The following is a 20,755-nucleotide window of genomic DNA, read 5'->3' as shown; positions in this document are numbered from 1 at the left end:
CAGGAGAGCCAAGGGGGCCCGGGGAGGTGGGGGAGGTGGGGCCGGGCCCGGGGGCCACCTGCGTCTCATTAGGTTTGTCGGGGGCAGGGCAGTGGGGATCTCACTCCCCGCTGAGTCACACTGCTCCCTGGGGTGCCTCTACACCCACCACCTGGACCTGTGGAACCCCTGGCACCCCCAACCCAGCCCCTGCTTCCTGATCCACCCCCCAACCCCCCGCCCTACAGATGTCTGTTTATTTTCTCCTTCCCTGGCCTGTGTTTCATCAGTCTTTGGGGGAAGGCTAAGGAGTGGTGGGGAGGGTTCTTGGGAGGGGAGGCCTGTTCTGGGGGCTCAGAAGGCTGGGGAGGCAGCTTCAGAGCTCCTGATGTGGGAGCCTGTCTGGGGCTGGAGGGGGTTAGGGGCAGCGGGGGCCAGGCAGTCTCCTGGCAAGACTGGGACATTTCTGAGCCATGAGCGCAGCCTGCAGGCGTCCAAGTGCTGTCTGCCCCAGCTCGAGCCAGGGCCTTCTCCAGCCCCCTTCCAGCCCCCCTGGCTCTGGCCGCCGAGGCCCCCTTCCCCCTCCCACAGAGTTCCCCGGTGATGTGTCTGCCTCACACACGGAGCTTGGGGCCTCTCCTTTCTCTCCACCTTCCCCTCCCCCTTCCTTCCCTCAACCTCTGCACTTTGGCCTCCATCCCACCTCAGACTCCCTTCTAGATCCACATAAGTAGTGTCCTGTCTTAGCCCAGAAAGCTCTCCCTTGCCTCCTGCCCCCATTGAGCCAGGGGTGCCTCCCAGCCTGCCCTGAGGCCCCACTGTCCCTATCTCCACCTGGGTTCCAGGCCTCCTCCGAGCCTTCTCGGGGTGCTCGCTGCCCCCAGCCCCTTCATGGATGTCTTTGCTTCTGTTCTCTCCCCTCTACCCCCCATCCTCTGCACAGGCTGCCAGGACAGTCTTTCTAGAAGGCCGTCTGTCACCACCTGCTCGCAGCCTCTGGTGGCTCCCTTCGGCCTCAGGGCTGAGGCTCCGGTTCTCACCCTGGGATGTGAGAGGAATTTTAGGTCTGGCTTAGGCCTACCTTAAGGACCTGATCCCAGACTGCTTGTGACTTGAAGTACAATCTAAACACCAAATTCCTTGCCATGGAGCCCCCACTACCCCCACCCCCACCCACCCCACTGCCCTTGGCTCAATTGTTCCTTGAGGGCCCACCTGCGGGTCTACTCTGCTTGGCCATGAGTGCAGATGGGCAGGGTCAGTGTCATTTCTGCACGCTTCGCACACATCCCAGAGCCCGTCACGGGCACTGATACCCAGATCAGATGTCTTCTGAGCACCAACTCTGTGCTGGCTGCTGGGGATACAGCCCCTAAGGAGCGGCAGACGCAGGTGTTACTGGATTGCAAACGTGACGTGTATTGTGCAAGCTCCTCTGTGGAATGGATGCACCACTGCAGAGCCCAGCAAATAGTGGCCCTGGCTTAGGTTCCCTCTCCTCAGTCCTAAGTCAGCAAGCCCCTTGGATGAGTCCAGGCAGCTTCCTTGGCTTGATTCTATAATCGCTGGTAAGAGTTTGCCTCCATCGTCGCATCACGTCCTGAGGATGCTGGAGCTGGGTTGCCAGCATCCCTGTCCAGGCGGTGCCACCTGTTAGCTAGGGGCCTCGGACAAGTTATCACTCTGTGCCTCAGTTTCCTCCTCTGTAAAATGAGGATGGTAATAGCATCTCCTCCAAAAGGCTGTGATGAGGATGCAGGACTGCCTAACGAGTGCCTACATAAGCAACAACACACAGCTATGCCTACAATCAGTAACTAATAAATAGGAGCTATCTCATCGTCAGGAGCCTCGTGATCGTCCTTACATGAATGGATTGTCTTCGATGTGATTCTTATCCTTGTCTGTGGAAGAGTTAGTTGCCTGCCTCTCAATATCCAATCTCTCTCAGTCCTAAGTGGTAATAAGGCTGATTGTCCAGCCTCCATTGGTGGGACCACAGGTCCGATTTTTGGCCATGAAGCTGCAAACAGAAGTTTTGTAAAGGCAGGGAGCTATTCCATCTTCCTGCTGTTTGTCCTGTCGCCGGGCACGATGGCTGGAGTTCCAGCTGCCATCATGAAAAGTGAGGGTTAGGGCCCCACCAAGAGACAGTAGAAGGTGAACGCCCCTGGCTGGCTCGGTTGGTAGAGCATCTGAGTCTTAAGCTCAGGGTTGTGAGTTCGAGCTCCATGTTGGGAGTAGAGGTCACTCAGAAAAAGACAAAGGTGGTGGAGGGTAATCAGGGAGGAGCTGGGTGCCTCGGGACTTCGTGGAGCAGGTCCAAGGCCAAGCTCTGAACAGCCCTTCCCTAGGCCCCACTTACGTAGAAGAGAAACTTTCATCTAGCTTAAGCCTCTGTTGTTTGTTCCCGGCTATGCACAGCTGAATCTAATCCTAATACATCTCTCCTTTCAGCAAATGCCAGCTAATTTTAGCACTGGCTACAAATAAGAAAATGATGAAAAATCAGTCATCAAAACAAATAATAAAATGTGTAAAATACAACTAATAAGCAAATGCAGGGACAAAAAAATAAGCAATGAGGTTTCAATCATATTTTGCCTCTTAGTTGCACTTTTTTTTCCTCTTCTTCTTTCCCGACCCCACAAGCAGGTATGTAGGTGTGGCAAAGTAGGCACTCTGTTTGCTGAATGTTTTCTCTTAGTTTAACTCTTCAGAGAAAAAGGTTTGGTGCCACAGCCTAAGAGTCAGCAACACCTCTGTGAAGATGCTGTCTGAAGGAGATACTCTGATATAGTAAAAAGCAAACAAACATATATTTAGTTAGCAGGCATGTTTGTTGGCTGCCCGTGGTGGGAATCTTCCCATGTTTGGGCGTCCCCCCTAACTGGAATGCAGGTGCTCGCTCTTCCAGGCCTGCTTACAGGTCTGTTGTAGGCACGTGACCTTGGAGTAGCCAATCAAATGCATTACCTTGGGCTTCATTTGGGGAGATACTGATTTAAGAGGCAGGAGGATGAAGAATTCACTCCTGGGATGGTAGTGACCCCGGAGGCCTCTGGCTTCTAGGTTCTCTGACTGGTTGGTGGTGACTTAGCAAGCACAGTGCTGAGTCATAGTGGCTCTGGCTTGGGCTGCAAAGCCCTCAGCTTGGTTCTTCACTCTTGGCCTTTTTCTGCCCATGATCTCTTTGAAAAAGACCCCCCAGCAGACACCAACTGACCAACTTTGTCGAGACTTTCAGGGCCTGTGAGTTGAGGAGAACTAGCTTGACTGGGGGCGGGTGGGAGCTGAGGCTGCGCCAAGGCTCTGGGAGGCAGGTGGTCCTCAGTGGTGGTCTCGTCATGGCGACAGTGTGTCAGGATGATGTTACTCACTGGACAGGCCGTGTCTTTGCTTGAGAGCCAGATTCCAGGAGGGGGAGCATCCGACCCCCTGGCCTTGCTTGGGTCACTTGCCTACCCACTTGGCATTTGCCTTGCTACCCCACCTTTCTCTGTCCTGCTCTAGTGGTGATGCCCCGGGCATCACTGTGTTCCCATGGCCCCTGGCCTCTGGCTGGATTTGGCCAACAGGCGGAATCAAGAGGAGGTGGAAGAAGAGAGAGGTTGGGGTGTTTCTCCCTCGCTCCTGTCATTCCCAGGACCACAGTTTCAGCAAAGGCTGTCCCCACCAACAATGACAGCTCCTGCCATAACCCACTTCACTGGCCCAATACCTCCGTTTCCTCCCCTTACCCCTGCAGCCTGGGATGGTAAGCCCCCCACCCACCCATCACTAGTCCCAGGGTGCTCCAGCACCCCATGCTGGCTTCCTAAATGCCCACACCCACGTAAGTAGTCCCTTCATTAAATTCCCTTAAAAATGAGACAAAACAGCCGAGTCTGCCTTTGTTTCTTGCCAGGACCCTGGTTTCTCCAAGGACTCATCTGGTTTTGCTCTATAAGCCCAGCAGCCAGTGGGGTATCTGAGGCAACAGCTAAAGACAAGGCCCCCATACAGTCTCTGCAGGTGCTGGGGGAGAGGCTGTTGGGAAGAGGGCAGGGTGTGTGGGGCCATTGGCCCAGGGACGATGTGTCCCTTGAGCACCTAGTAGGATACGTCGGGCACCGTTTAATCCCTATATGGGCAGCAGGGAGCAGACGCAGCCCTCTTGGAGCTAGAGAGGGAAGACAATAAGTGAAATGATGACAAGTAGTAAGAAAGAAAGCAAGGGTGGGGGCAGGGGCTGGGGTGGGCAAGGAGGCCATAGTGAGAAGGGGTGATGGCTGGCTTGGGGTCCACGGTCCATCATGAGCTCTCACTTCCCTCACTCCCCATATTTTCCTTCCTTGTAAAGGGCAAAATTAAGAGGGATTTGTGCCTGTCCCCACTTTTTTTGGTAGTTTAGGGCAAGTTCAGTGGATGGAGCTCAGAGCATGGCCAAGAGAAACAGCAGGTTGGAGATGAAAGGAGGGTATTGAATGCCAGGCTAAGACATTTGAAGCTGACCTTGAGACCCTGAGGTCTTTGGAGTCAGGATATGTTCAGATACAATCTTCTCTTCCATTTTTTGTTTACCGCCTGGGATTTGTGTAACTTTGGGTGCTTGATTTTATTTTGATGTGTGAGAGACGTGCATGCAGGATCCCAGGCAAGAAGCACACAGATAAAAGGTTGGTTTTGTTTTTTTAAATAAATGAATGCATGCACATAGTTGGGGGGAAAAAAGGCTGAAAAGCCCTTTATTGCAAAACAGCAGTCCCCACCCTGGTGTTTGAGTCCTGGGGGTGGGTCTTTTCCATTTCATTATGTGGCCACTTGGGGGCCCTTCCACACTGGAGGCTGTGTCCTCATTCTGAGAATGTGTTGCTCTATTACCTCTTCTTTAACTGCTTTCTTCTTCTCCATGTTCTTTGTTCTTGCTCTCCCTTTTTTAATCTTTAAAAAACAGAAATACTGCGCGCTAGGGCGCCTGGTTACTTATTTTTAAGTAATCTCTGCATCCAACATGGGACGCAAACTTACGGCCTCAAGATCAAGAGTCTCATGCTCCACCAACTGAGCTAGCCAGGTGACCCTCTGTTCTCTTTTTGAGAATTTTATTAGTTGGATGCTGGACCTCCCCAATTTTTTTTTTAGGATTTTATTTATTTATTCATGAGAGACACAGGGAGAGAGGCAGGCAGAGACACAGGCAGAGGGAGAAGCAGGCTCCTTGCAGGGAGCCTGATGTGGTACTCAATCCCAGGACCGTGGGATCACACCCTGAGCTGAAGGCAGATACTCAACCGCTGACCCACCCAGGTATCCCTGGACCTCCCAGATTGATCCTTGTTTGTTCTTATCTTTTGCCTGACATTTTCTATCTCTGTGTTTTTAATTCTGATTTCTGGAACACACCCTTCCGGTCCACCATTCTTATTGACTAAAGAATTAGCTTTCACGTTATTTTTATTTTCCAGTTCCTTCTTGTTTTAAGGGTTTATTGGGAAGCATAATTTACATATAGTAAAATCTACCCATCATAAGTGTACAGTTCAAAAATTGCTCCTTTAAAAAAAATAGTCCGTATTTTTTAGAGGACTTTTAAGTTCACAGCAAAACTGAGAGGAAGGTACAGAGGTTTCCCCTATACCCCCTGCCCTCACAATCATCCCCTAGCAGAGTGGGACATTTATGACAATGGATGGGCCTACATTGACTTATCATCATCACCAAAAGTCCATAGTTTATATTAGGGTTCATTCTCGGTGTTGCACATTTTTTTCGTTTAAAATTTGTTTATTTGTGGGACGCCTGGATCTACCTTTGGCCCAAGGCATGATCCCGGGATCTGGGATGGAGTCCACATCAGGCTTCTTGTGGGGAGCCTGCTTCTCCCTCAGCCTAGGTCTCTGCCTCTCTCTCTCGCTGTATCTCTCATGAATAAATACATAAAAGTATTTTAAAAAATAAAATAAATAAACTTTATTTATTTGAGAAAGAGCACTCAACAGAGCGATAGAAAAATTAGAGAAGTGGAGGGAGGGGCAGAGGGAGAGAGAACCGTCAAGCAGACTGCCCGCTGAGCATGGAGCCCAACACCAGGCTTGATCACAGGACCCTGAGATCAGCTGAAACCAAGAGTTGGCCGCCCAACCTCCTGAGCCACCCAGGCACCCTATTGGTGTTGTGCATTCTGTGGGTTTGGATGGATGTATAATGGCATCCCACCATTAAAATATCATATAGAATAGTTTACTGCCCTAAGAATCCTCTGCACTCCACTGATTCATCCCCCCACCCCCGGCAACCTCAGATCTTTCTATTGTCTCCATAATTTTTCCTCTCCATGATATCATATAGGATGTAATCTTCTCAGAGGAACTTCTTCCACTAAGCGATATGCATTTAAGTGTTCCTCCGTGTCTTTCATGGCTTGGTCGCTCATTGCTTTTTAGCATTGGTAAGATCCCATTGTCTGGATATACCACAGTTTATCCATTCACTTCTGGAAGGACATCTTGGCGGCTTCCAGGTTTGGGCAATTGTGAATGAAGCTGCTATATTTGGGCAAATACCAAGGAGTGTGATTGCTGGGTCACGTGATAAGAGTATGTTTAGTTATGTAAGAAATTGCTGAGCTGTCCTCCCAAGTAGTTGTATCATCTTGCACTCCCACCAGCAATGAATGAGAATTCCTGTTGCTTCACATCCTTGCCAGCATTTGGTAGTGTCACTGTTTTGGATTTTTGCTCTTTAATAGGTGTGTAGCTTTTGTTGTTTTAATTTACAATCCCCCCCAAAAAATTTTTTGCAATTCCCAAATGACATATGACAAGGAGCATATTCAATAAGAATATTCATATGCTTATTTGCTGTCTGCACGCCTTCTTTGGTGAAGTGTCTGTTCAGATCTTTTGCCCATTTTTAAATCAGGTTGTTTTCTTATTGTTTATTTCTTATTGTTTTCTTATTGTTGAGTCAATTGTTCCTTTTTAATAGCATGCAGTATTTTTTTAAGATTTATTTATTTATTTGAGCGAGAGAGAGAACATGAGCTGTGGTTTGGGGGACAGAAGGAGAGGGAGAAGCAGAGGGAGAAGCAGACTTCCCACTGATCAGGGAGCCCAATACAGGACTTGATCCCAAGACCCTGGGATCATGACCTGAGCTAAAGGCAGATGCTTAACCAACTGAGTGACCCAGGCGCCCTAGCACGCAGTATTTCTGTTTTCATTTTGTTTTGCTTTGTGAATGCATATCTTCTCTTAGTTCTTTGAGGCCTCAGATTAGAATTGTGATGTTTTCTTCTGTTTCCTGCATTATCTCTATTTTCTCCATTTGTTTGTTTATTTGTTTTTGTTACTGTCTCATGAGTTTGAGGCTTTCTTCAAACACCTGCTACTAATTTATTCCAATTTGGAAGAAGGCTCTGAAACTTGTTTCGGAGCTTTGTGGACCAGGTGGGCCTGTGGCCAATGGGTCAGAAGTGTGCTCTGCTCCACAGAACAGAAAACCCGACTATAGTGGCACAACTTGTTGGAGATAATTTGTGTTTGTTTTAACACAACAAACAAACAAGATACAAAAATGGGCAGAGCAGGGCTACTTGAGTATTGTAAATTTTTTCATTTCCTTACTGTATTTTCAGCAGGTTTTGAAGGAAGAGAAAATAAATGTTGTTGTGCCCAAGATTGTGAATCCAAGAAACCACCAAGGAGCTGACACCGAGGCAAGCGCACGAGGGTTTATTAGCAAGCTCGAGCTTGGGTCCAAGTGTACCCGAAACAGCGGAGCAGGGACTTGGGCCCCGAAGTGGGTTACAGCTGGGTTTTTTATAGGCTGGTCTAGGAGATTTTCAGAAGGGGTGGAGGAATTTCTCAAGTTCTGTTTACATTCTGATATGGGGCTTAAGGGCATTGAGCTCTGTTCTCATTCTAATATGGGACTTTCTACTATGGGCTGGGCTCTGTTGTCTTTCTGATATGGGATTCTCTGCCAAGGACATTGGGGACATTCTGCAGTTTTTCCCGTAAAGTTCAGCTCTTATTCACAGGGGCCTAAGATGGCTGTACTTGTGCTAATGCTAAACTTTAGGTGGGATGGCCTTAATTTTTCTCGGCCTCCACAAATGTGAGACATAAATCCACAAGATTTAACCTCCTGGATTACTTACACACTTCATCCTGGATTACTTACACACTTCATCTTATTTTAATTTCTTATTGTAGGCCCAATTTTCTACCTTTTATAAATGAAGAAATTGAGGCTCAGAGAGATGGCAGGACCAGGGTTAGAACCTGAAGCTCATTATTTTCCCATGTTCCTGGGAGCTCCAAGGGACTTGTGGCCCCACAGGACAGGAGAACATCAGGTTCTTGGGGCACATGTGGGAGCAGGGCAGGCCACATGCGACATGGTCAGAGGGAGATCCAGGTAGGGAGAGGACAAGGTCTCAGCCCATGGAGGATCAGGGAGGCTTTTTAGGGTACAAGTGGCTGGCACGACACATCATTTTTCTGAGGTCCTGCCCTATGGTGCCCCTCCCTGATACCTGGCTTCTATTGCCTTGCTTCCTGTACCTGCCTGCCCGTCAGCTCCTCAAAGACAGGAGCTGGCCCAAGCCTATCCCCTGACACTTGGTACCTGGCAAACACCAGTGAGCTACCTTGAGGTGCTGATGGCTGGGGTGCAAGCTGCTCTCTGTCCAGATGCCAGCATCTGATGAAGGAAAGAAGCCTAGGTTCCGGGATTCCCCAGGAGAAGGAAGGAGCAGAGCCATGGAGGGGGTAACAGGGAGGGGATGGGGAGTCTAGGGGCCTGGCAGAGGGAGGGTGAAAGAAGGAGAGTCGATGCTGGGGGTCAGCTCATAGCACAGGAAGGCTGTAAGGCTGGGACAAAGTGATGTTGCTTTGTAAACCGAAGTGCCCTACACATTGGAGAGCCTCTTCCTGGAAATCTCTTTGTAAAAACAATAGAATGGAAGAGCATGGGTTTGAGAATCCTGGACTCAAGTCCCAAGTGTCATTCCTACTGATGTAAAGGACTGACAAACACTGAATTCTATGGGACACCTGGGTGGCTCAGCGGTTGAGCGTCTGCCTTTGGCTCAGGTCATGATCCTGAGGTCCTGGGATCGAGTCCCACACAGGGTTGCCCACGGGAGCCTGCTTCTCCGTCTGCCTGTGTCTCTGCCTCTCTTTCTGTGTCTCTCATGAATAAATACATAAAATCTAAAAAGTACCCCACTGAATTCTATTTCTAACAAGTTTTCTCGTTAGCATCCTGTCATACACACACAACCTCTTGCACGATCATCCCTTCGATCCTTCCATGCTTGGGTCTTTATGGAGCATGGGTTGAGTGGCAGTCACCATGCTGGACAGCCCTTATAGCAGTGAAAGATGTGGGCCCCACCCTGGTGCTTACAATGCTGAAAGTTTAGGGAGACAGAAATGAAATAAACGGTTCTGCACATCAACAATTTCCTTCATTCACTCGATGGAGCCCTGACCAAAATGCCACTCTTGTAGCAATGGGGGTACACCAAGGAACAAAACAGATGACTCACCTGACCTCCAGTGGGGGAACAGACAACAAATATGACACATAGGTGGCTTATATATACAGGTGCTGGGGAGTATAAAAGAGAGGAAACAAACAGTTTTTGATCAATGTGGAATTGATCGAAGGGACTAAAATTTTAGATTTAAGTGGGACTGGGGAGGGCTCATTGAGAAGGTAAGATGGGATTAAAGCCAGGCTCAGCAAACTTTTTTTGTAAAGCGTCAGATACTAAATATTTTGAGCTTTGTGAGCCATACAGCCTCTGTCACAACTCTTTAATTTTGCCATTGTGGCACAAAAGCAGCCAAAGACAATCCACAAACTCAGGAGTAAGACCATGTTCCAGTAGAGCTTCATTGACAAACAATGGCATTGGGCTGATTTGGGCCAAAGTGTGCCAAGCCCTGGAATAATGACAGAAAGGAGGCGAGGGAGGGAGCCATGAGGATATTTGAGTAAAGGTCAGAGCAAAGGCAGCAGCATGTGCAAAGGCCCTGAGGTGGGAGTGCACCAGCATGTTTGAGGGACACTGAGTCTGCTGGACTGGCTGGAGCAGGGAGGACAAAAGTGGGAACGTAGTAGAAAGATTCAAGAGAGGATGGGCAGATTCTCCAGGGCCTCGTCCACGAAGGAACTTTGGCCCATGTAATTATAAACTGTGGGAAGGAGGGGCTGTAGAGGATTCCAGGGCCGGTGCATAACTGTCTTCATCTGAATACACCAAGACTAAATGTCTAGTTCCTGCCTGAGTTAGGACTAAGAAGACGTTCTTCTCTTTCCAGCAGAGACTTGGTCATGGCCTAGGCCCCAAGAGACTCACGAGGGTGAATAAAACCAAATGCCCTCTCCGGCCCTCCAGACACGCAGGCACCCCTGCCTGGGGCCAGGCATTGGGCAAAGGGGTGTGTGTCATCCAGGCCACCTGTGCGTCCCCCAGGGACTGGGTCTCCTTGATCCAGTGGTGTCATTGCCAGGTGGGGGTCTTGAGACCTCCCAGGTTTGCCCTGGCTGGATGAGGGTGATCTGGGCTCTTACACGCTCAAGGGCATCACACGCTGACATTTCTAATACAGCTGAAGCCAAGTTCAGGGAGTAAGAGTCTGATCATCATTTTTCTTTCTTATTGACGTGTAACAATCGTACAGGAAAGGGGGCAGCACGTGCCAATTTAAGCGTGCAGCTTGAGGAAGCCTTACACGGGAAAACAGCTGGATCAGCACCCCAAGGTCCGGAGAGAGAATATTCCCGGCCCCCCGGAAGTTCCCACTCGCCTCCAAGTCTACGCGCCCACCTAGGTAGCCACTGTCCTACCTGCTCTCATCTTACACTAATTTGCTCATTCTTCAACTTCCTCTGGAGGGAATTATTCAGCATATATTTTTTGATGTCTAGGTTCTTTTGCTAAATACAGAAGCTTTTTTAAAAAAGATTTTATTCACTTATTTATTTGAAAGAGAGAGAGCACAAGCGGCAGATGGACGGGGGACAGGGAGAGGGGAAAGCAGGCTCCCCGCTGGGCAGGGAGCCCGACTCGGAGCTCTATCCCAGGACCCCACGATGACCCGAGCCGAGGGCAGAAGCTTCGCCAACTGAGCCCCCCCAAGTGCCCCCAACACAGGAGCTATTTGTTGTTGCAGCTCTGTGTAGTGGTTCTCAAAGTGTCATCTGGGGGCCCCTGAGGGACTCCAACACCCTTTAAGGGTGTCTGAGAGATCAAAAGGATTTTCACAATAATACTAAAATGTCATTTGTGGGGCACCTGGGTGGCTCAATTGGTTAAGTGTGCAACTCTTGGTTTCAGCTCAGGTGGTGACCTCAGGGTCTTGAGATGGGGCCCTGCGTCAGTCTCCACACTCAGTGTGGATCGCCCCCTCCCTCCTCCTGCCCCTCCTGCCTGTCTTTCTCTCTCTCTCTCTGTTTCTCTCTCTCTCTCAAATAAATAAGTCTTAAAATGCCATTTGCCTTTCCACTCTGGTTTTCTCACGAGTGTACGCTAGAGTTTTCCAGAGGCTGCTCAATATATCTCAGTGGACTGAATGAAGAAGTGGACAAGAGAACGAGCTGCTCTTGATTATGCCAGATAACAAACAGATTTGCAAAAATGTAAAACCAATGCCATTCTTGTCACTAATTAGTGTGTGTATATGTATGTGTGTGTTGGTAAATACGGTTATTTTTATAAAAATAGGTTATTGACATAAATACATAATGTATATGTAATTGTTATTTTCAACCAGTGGAAACATCTATTTCTTAAACTTTAGAGTTAATTCCTAACCTGGTGAATGTCAGTGGCTATAGCCCACAGATATGAAAGCTCTGTGTGGTCCTCCATAATTACTGAGTGCCATGGGGTCAACATGTTTGAGAATCTGCTGCTTTACGGTATTTCACTGCATGAATATGTCATGATTCACCCATTTACCCGTCGGTGGGCATTTGGGTTGTTTGCAGTTAGGGTTACCACGAATAATGCTGCTGTGAATTTTTGTGCTTCTGCCTTCCGTGGACATAAGCCCTCCTGCTCCTCGGGTATTTGCCCAGGTATGGAAGCTAGACCACGGGGGGGTGGGTGTTTAGCTTTGGGAGGGGCTGCCACACGATGGTCGCACAGCTCACACCCCCCGTGGTGACGCAGGAGAGGCAGCCGGGCAGTCTTGAGCGCTGCTGCTAACTCGGCAGGTGTTCTGGCCGGAATGATGGCACCGCAACTCGCAGTGGTTGTCTCCGAGCCGTTGTCCTGGTGTCCCCCCAACACGCGTGCCATGGCCGGCCTTACACGCGGGCTCCAAGTCATCACAAGTGACATGAGGGGAGGGGGTGAAGTCCGGCCTGTGGCCTCAGAGGGACTGCATGCTGGGACAGAAACGGGGGACCTGCTCCTTCTGGAGAGTTGGGGAGGGTAAAGGGAAATCTGTGCAGAGACTTGAAGAATGAGTAAAGGTGGCCAAGACCGAGGAGGGGAGCCTGTTCCAGGCCAGGGAGCCTCTCGGGTGAGAAGCGCGGAGGACACCTGGGGGCCTGGGACAGAGTGAGCGAGAGGAGGAGGTGGTGGCAGGCCCCGCAGGGCTGCAGCGGCCACAGACAGCAAGAAGTTCAGACCATCCAGGGCAGCATAAAGCTGTTGGAGAATTTTAAGCAGGAAGGCACATCTTTAAAAAAAAATTTTTTTACTGGGATCCCTGGGTGGCTCAGCGGTTTGGCGCCTGCCTTTGGCCCAGGGCCCGATCCTGGAGACCCGGGATGGAGTCCCCTGTCTGGCTCCCCACATGGAGCCTGCTTCTCCCTCTGCCTGTGTCTCTCTCTCTCTCTCTCTCTTTCTATGTCTATCATGAATAAATAAATATAATATTTTTAAAAATCTTTACTTACTTTTTACTTTTATTTTTAAGTTAGATTTTTTATTTTGAGATAATTGTAGATTCACATGCAGTTATATGAAATACTACAGAGAAATCCTGTGCATCTTGAACCCAGTTCCCCCCACCCCACCATGGTAATGTCTTGTAAAATTATAGTTCAATATCACAACCAGGATATTGAGAGCGATGCAGTCAAGATGTACAGCATATCCACCACTGCAGGATCTCTCCCACTGCCTTCTGAAAATGACACTGACTTCCTTCCTCGGAACCCCACTACCTCCTTAACCCCCCAGGGCAACCACCAATTGTTCTGTTTCTGTAATTTTGTCACTTCAAGGATGTCATATAAAAGGAATAATTCCAATCAAATGGAATCATATCACCTGTTGGAATTGACTTTTTTCATCCAACGTAATTCTTCAGAGACTCATCCAGGTCATTTCATGTAACAATATTTCTTTTTTTTTTTTTAAGATTTTATTTATTTATTCATGAGAGACACAGAGAGAGGCAGAGACACAGGCAGAGGGAGAAGCAGGTTCCATGTAGGAAGCCCGATGAGGGACTTGATCCCGGGACTCCAGGATCAAGCTCTGAGCCAAAGGCAGACGCTCAACTGCTAAGCCACCCAGGCGTCCCCGTATCCATATTTCATTCTTTTTTAGTGATTAGTAGTATTCTGTGACATGGGTCCACCACTTTGTGTCATCATTTACCTGTTGAAGGCCATTTTAATTGTTTCCAGTTTGGGACTATTATGAATAGAGTTGCTATATGTGTACAGGTATTTGTGTGAAGATAATTCTTTTTTATTTTTTAAGATTTATTTATTTGAGAGAGAGAGAATGACAGCACAAGCAGGAGGAGAGTGAGAGAAGAGGGAGAGAGAGAATCTCCAGAAGACCCCCCTCCCCACCCAAGGAGCGTGGAGCCCACCACGGGGCTCAATCTCACGACCCCAAGATCATGACTTGAACCAAAATCAAGAGTCGGAGGCCTAACTGACTGAGCCAGCCAAGCACCCAGAACATAATTCTTTATCTCTTTGGGAGAAATGCTCAGGAGCACAGTTGCTGGGGTCATATGGGAGTTACATGTTTAGTTTTTTAAGAAACCCAAACTGGTTTCCAGAAGGGCTGTATCAGTTTACATTCCTATAGCACAGCAACATGTGAGTGATCCAGTTTCTCCACATCCTTGCCGGCATTTTGTATCGCTATTATCTTTTATTTTAACCATTCTGATAGATATGTAACGATCTCTCTCTCTTTTAAAAAAGATTTCATTGGACAGCCCTGGTGGCGCAGTGGTTTAGTGCCGCCTGAAGCCCAGGGTGTGATCCTGGAGATCCAGGATCAAGTCCCACTTCAGGCTTCCTGCGTGGAGCCTGCTTGTCCCTCTGCCTGTGTCTCTGCCTCTCTCTCACTCTCTCTGAATAAATAAATAAATAAATCTTAAAAAAAAAAAAAAGATTTTATTTATTTATTCATGAGAGACACAGAGAGAGGCAGAGACACAGGCAGAGGGAGAAGCAGGCTCCCTGTAGAGAGCCCGATGTGGGACTTGATCCCAGGACCCCGGGATCACAACCCGAGCCAGAGTGCTCAACCACTGAGCCACCCCGGTGTCCCTGTAACGATATCTCATTGGGATTTGAATTTGAATTTCCCTGATGGTTAGTAATGTTTATCTTTTCATGTGCTTATTTGCCACCTGTCTGTCCTTTCCAGTGAAATGTCTGTTCATGCCTTTTGCCCTTGTTATAATTGGGTGGTTCTCCTTTTCACTGCCAAGTTTGGAGAAATCCTCATCTATTCTAGATAATATTCCTTTGTCAGATAAATGACTTGCAAATATCTTCTCCCACTCAGTCATTGGTCTTTTCATCCTCTTAACAGAGTCAGTCTTTCATAGAACGAACACTTTACATTGTGCTTAAATTGAATTTATCAAATTTTCCTTTTATGGATAATGCTTTTGGTGTCTTCATGTTTCGTAACCTTTTGCCTACTTCTGGGTCCTGAAGATTTTTCCTATTTTTTTCCTAGAAGTTTTATAATTTTACATTTAGGTTGATGATACATTTTGAGCTACTTTTTGTATAAGATGTGATGTTTAAGTTAAAGGGGTTTTGTTGCCCTTTTTTTTTTCTTTTTTGTCTATAGATATCCAGTCACACCAGCATCATTTATTGAAAAGTCTATCTTTCCTCCATTGTATTGTTTTTATACCTTTATGAAAAATCAGTTGGGTATATTTGTATGAGTCTTTTTCTGGACTTTCTAGTGTCCTATCTCTTGTGTCCTATTTATCTATATGTCTGTTCCTCTGCCACACAGTCTTGATTACTGGGGCCATACAGTAAGTCTTGAAATTGGATAAACTAACTTTATTTTTATATTTTCAAAAATTCTTTTCACTATTCTAATCCCTCTGCCTTTCCATATACGTTTTCAAATAACCTTATTTGTGTGTACAAAAATGTCTTGCTGGGATTTTTATAGCAATTGCACTAAAATTAGATGTTAATCTGGGGAGAACTGATCAACAGCTTTACTATGGTGAGTCTTCCAATCAGCAAACATGATGTGTCTCTCCATTTGTTTAGACCTTTGATTTCTTTTACTGGAGTTATATAGGTTTCAGCATACAAATCCTGCAGGGGTTTGTTGAAGTCACGCTTAAGTACTTTTTAAAGTGATTGTAAGTACTCTAATATTCTAAAAAATATTGTACTTTTAATTTCCACATGTTCATTGCTAATATACAGAAATATAATTGATTTTTGTATGTTTTTCTTATATCCTTTGACCTTGCTGAACTCATTTATTCCTTCTAGGTTTTTGGCTTTTTTTTTTTTTTTCTTTTTGATAGACCCCTTGGGATTTTCTACATATACAGTCATATCATCTATTATCTGCAAATAGGGACAGGTTTATTTTGTCATTTTGTCCTTTCCTACCTATACACCTTTAAATTTCCTTTTCTTGCCTTATTGCACTGGCTAGAACTTCCAGCACTATGTTGAGTGAGAGTAGTAAGAGCAGACATTCTTGCCTAGTTCTTGATCTTAGGAAGGAATCATTCAGTCTTTCACCATTATGTTTAATTTTATCTGTATGGTTTTCATAGATACTCTTTATGAAGTGGAGGGATTTTTTTCCCTGCATGCCTATTTTTCTGAGACCTTTTTTCTTCTTTTTTAAATATTTTATTTATTTATTCAAGAGACACACAGAGAGAGGCAGAAACATAGGCAGAGGGAGAAGCAGGCTCTCTGCTGGGAGCCAGCTGGGCGACTTGATGCCAGGACCCCAGGGTCACGACCTGAACCAAAAGCAACTACTTTGGTTGCCACCCAGGGACCATGAGCTTTTTTTTCTTTTTAACTCAGAGTTTCACCAGGTGTTGAATTTTGTCAGATGCTTTTTCTGCACCAATTAATATGATTTTTAGTCTGTTTGTATGATGGATTGTACTGATTGATTTTCAAATATTGAACTGATCTTTCATCCCTAGAATAAATTCTACTTTGTTATGGTCAATAATTCTTTTTATATATTGTTGAATTCTATTTGCTAATATTTTGTTAACAACTTTGCATCTGTTCATGAGGTATATGGGCCTGGATATTTGTTTTCTTAGAACTGTCTTTGGTTTTGGTATGGGGCAATACTAGCTTTATAAACAAACTGAGAAATGGTTCCTCCTCCTTCCACTTTTCTGAGAGATGTATAAAATTCATGTTAATCCTCCTTTAAAAGTTTGGTAGAATTCTCTAGTAAGACCACATGGTCCTAGAGATCTTTTCCTTCCTGAAAAAAATATTGTACCACTTCCTTCTGTCTGCATGGGTTTTGAAGAGAAATTTGCTGTCCTATTAATTCTTTTCCCTTATAGGTATGTGTGTTGCTTTTCTCTGCTTTAAATATTTTTCTGTCTTCAGTTTTCAGAGGTTTAATGATGAAGTGTCTTGCCCTGAATTTTGGGGGTTTACCTTGTTTGGGGTTTGCTCCTCTTCTTCTTTTTTTTTTTTTTTTAATTTTTACTTACTTATGATAGTCACACACACAGAGAGAGAGAGAGAGAGAGAGAGAGAGAGAGAGAGAGGCAGAGACATAGGCAGAGGGAGAAGCAGGCTCCATGCACCGGGAGCCTGACGTGGGATTCGATCCCAGATCTCCAGGACCGCGCCCTGGGCCAAAGGCAGGTGCTAAACCGCTGCACCACCCAGGGATCCCACTCCTCTTCTTTAATCTGTAGGTTTATGTCTCTTGTCTTATGTCTTCCCAATTTGGGAAGATTTTAGCCATTATTTCTTTGAGTATCTGCTGCCACTCCTTCCTTCTCCTCTCCTAGGACTCTTGTGACACAAATGTTAGATCTTTGGTTATAGTTACACAGATCCCTGACTCTGTTCATTTTTTTCCCATCTTCTTTTCTTTAAGTTGTCAGTTTGGGTAATTTCTGTTGTTTTATCTTCCAGTTCACTGGTTCTCTCCTCTCTGTCCACTCCATTCTGCTGTGGAGACCATCTACTGAGCTTTATATTTCAGTTGTATTTTTCAGTTTTTAAAAAAGAGTTATTTATTTATTCATGAGAGAGACACACACAAACACAGAGAGAGAGAGAGAGAGAGGCAGAGACACAGGCAGAGGGAGAAGCAGGCTCCCTGCCGGGAACCTGATTTGGGACTCCATCCCAGATTCTGGATCCCGGGATCACGTCCTGAGCTGAAGGCAGATGCTCAATTGCTGAGCCACCCAGGCATCCTGCACTTTTCAGTTCTAAGATTTCCATCTGATTCTTTTTTTTTCTTAAGATTTTTATTTATTTATTTGACAGGGAATGTAAGTGGTGGGTGGAGGAGGGGCAGAGGGAGAGGCAGAAGCAGGCTCCCCACTGAGTATGAAGCCAGATGCAGAACTGAATCCCCTGATATCATGACTTGAGCCAAAGGCAACCACTTAACTGACTGAGCCACCCAGGTCCCCCTGATTCTTCTTTATAGCATTTATTTACTTACTTACTTATTTATTTACTCTGGTGAGGTTTTCTATGTTTTCATTGTTTCAAGTGTGTTTGTAATTGCTTGTTGAAGCATTTTGTCATGCCTGCTTTAAAATCTTTGTTGGGTTGTTCTAACATCTCTATCAACTTGCTGTTGGCCTCTGGCCTCGATTGATTGGTCTTTTCATTCACTGTGAGGTTTTCCTGGTGTTTGGTATTGAGACAGAGAAATTGAAAGGACCTCATTAAAAAAAAAAAAAAAAAAAAAAGCTTATTTTTATTTTGCTCCTTTTCCAGCTCCTATTCTTACTAGGATCTGCACCCCTGCCTTATACAGGCCTTACAGAATAGAAAATGTATATCCTCCTTGTAAAGGTCAAGGAGTTAGTGATTTCTTTGGAGTCTTCCAACACAATAAACAACATCAACGGAGTGACGGGCAAAGTTGTCATGATGGTTTTCCAAGACAACTGACTCATCTAGAAGTGACTTATGGAGAACACCTAAACATTTATCTTTGTTCCTGGATTACTGAGAGGACATGTGCCCCAGACCACCATCCTCAATAAAAAGACTCACTCTTTTTTCCTTTCTGAGTCTCCCAGACGCTATGTCTGTATCTGCACTCTCTTTACAACTTTAATAGACTCTGTTCTCATTTTCTCTTGGTTCATGTTTGATTTCTAGCCTGTGCAAAGCCAAGGACCCTCTTGGCTGGTCCTGCAGACCCCCTCTGGGTCCTTGGACCCAGCCAGCCTGCATCAGTATGAGGAGTGATTTTCAAATGAAAGCTGGAAATTTTCTGATTATGCTATGAAACACTGGGTCCTATTTAAACCTATCTCAGCTGGCTTTCTCAGACACCCCTCTGGCAGGGAAAGAGGGGCACTGCCTCAGTATGCCACATAAAGGGAGAAGTCCAGGTTTCTCTTTCTGCCTCGTTGATACCCCAGCAGGGGCTCCCTGTGACTGCTGGGTGGTTCAGAGCTTCGGCTCCCCATGTGGTCTCTACTAACACTTCGTGGTGGTGGGGGAGCGCACTTGTTACTGGCTGAGAGGAAAGTCAAGCCTCCCTACTTGGCCTTCTCTGACACTAACCAGGTGAGGTAGGATGTCTGGGCCCTCCACCCAACTGTTGCTGGTGTGAGTGGGGGTGGGGCTCCATCTTTTCTGTGTTGTCTGGCTGGAGTATTTATTGTCTAAAAGTTCCCTGTCTCGCCAAGTTGTCCCTTTCCTGGGGCTTTGGCTAGAGAGACAGGGTTTGGGGAGGCTTTTTTTGTTTGTTTGCACCCACTGCCATTTCCAGATTGCTTGTTCCTCAACTCCCAGTCTGTGACAGTAAGACAAAAAGAAAACCCAGGGCATGCACCTTTGTGTTGTTCCTTGGGTTTTCAGGTGCCCAGCCTGTCTACTTTCTTTTCTCTACCTTTCAGAGTCTCTTTTGTGTATTGTTAAAAAGAAACCACAGAGCCAAAATGGAGTCACTATGTTAAGCCCCACCAAGAATACCTAACCTAATTGCAGTTGCAGCCTCTCCCAGGAGTAGAATTTTAAACCAATCAGTTTGGAACTTTCTGGTCAGCACTAGGGAGGTAATCTGCCTGAGAAGACCCCCTGCCTTCCCTTAAGAGAAGGTGACTTTGCCTGAAACAATCTTTTCCTTTGCTAGTAACAGCCTGTCCCACCCATTACCGCCTTCCATTTTGTGCAACAACTTGGAGTACCCTTCTATTGGTTATGGGCAAATTGTTGAATAGAGCCATTTAGATATTTCAATCTACATAGTTGAATTTTTGTTCTTGAACAGTAGCTAATGTCCACAGTTTCTTGTATTTTGCACAGGAATAAGAAGACGGGTATCTAACCCATCTTCCTGCAAGTAGAAGTCCCTTAAACAAATTACAATGAGGTGTGACTTCCATGCAGTGCAGCAGACCTATCTTCACAGACATGTACACCCGCTCACCACCACCTAGATGAAACATTTCTAGCAGCTCCGCAGGCTCCCTGGTCTCTGGAAGGGCTCATTTTTACTTACATTCCTTAAAAACCCTGGGCTGACTGGGGCGGAGGGTGGATTGGTGAGAGGCAGGGAGGGAGTGGGCTTCTCAGGACAGTCCTCTGCTCCCCGTGGCCACTGTGAGTGGATGGGTTGGGGGGTGGCCTGTGGCCTGGGCTCTGTGGATCACTCCCAAGTCTGTTCAGGCCTCTCAACTGATAGCATTTCTCCTCTCTAGCACTGGGACCTCGGGTCGGGTGGAGAAGCCCAGGTTGTCTGATCAGGGTTTGAAGGCAGGCAGAGGCGGAACTCCTGCTCGTTTGCCCCCAGACTCATTGTCAGAAAGCAAGTTAGTGGGGGGAGATGTGGGCACAGTGAGGTCAGCTAACAGGCTTGCTTCCAAGGCTAATTAATAGCTAGCATTTACTGAGCACCAACTGCATGTTGCACTCTCTGCAATAACCCTGCACAGGAGCAGTTATTATCTTCAGTTTTACTGCTGGGAAACTGAGCTTGAGTGAGGGGAGTGATTTGGCCCAGGATGCTGGGTGGAACCGTGATCTGAACTGAGGCCTGTTTGATGCCAAAACCTGGGTGCTACCCAGAGTCCCCCACAACTCTGCTGGTCTGGTCCAGCTGAAGAAAGGTTTAGGCCAGCTGGCCAGTGAGGTCTATACACAGAGGTCTGGACCACAGCTGGCCCCCGGCTCTATCCAGCCTGGCTGTCTGCCTAAGTCCAGCTGCAAGGCGCTGGGGGATCTGGGGCCAGCTGGGCAGAGTCTGTGATGGGAAGTTTGCTTCTCAGGGGCCAGCTGGCTACAACTCTCGGCTTCTTGGCTGACCGCCTGGATGCTCCAGACCTGGGTA

This window comes from Canis lupus, chromosome 5 (genome assembly GCF_011100685.1).
Source record: "Canis lupus familiaris isolate Mischka breed German Shepherd chromosome 5, alternate assembly UU_Cfam_GSD_1.0, whole genome shotgun sequence".
NCBI lineage: Eukaryota > Metazoa > Chordata > Mammalia > Carnivora > Canidae > Canis > Canis lupus.
Note: the sequence above shows the minus strand (reverse complement) of the source record.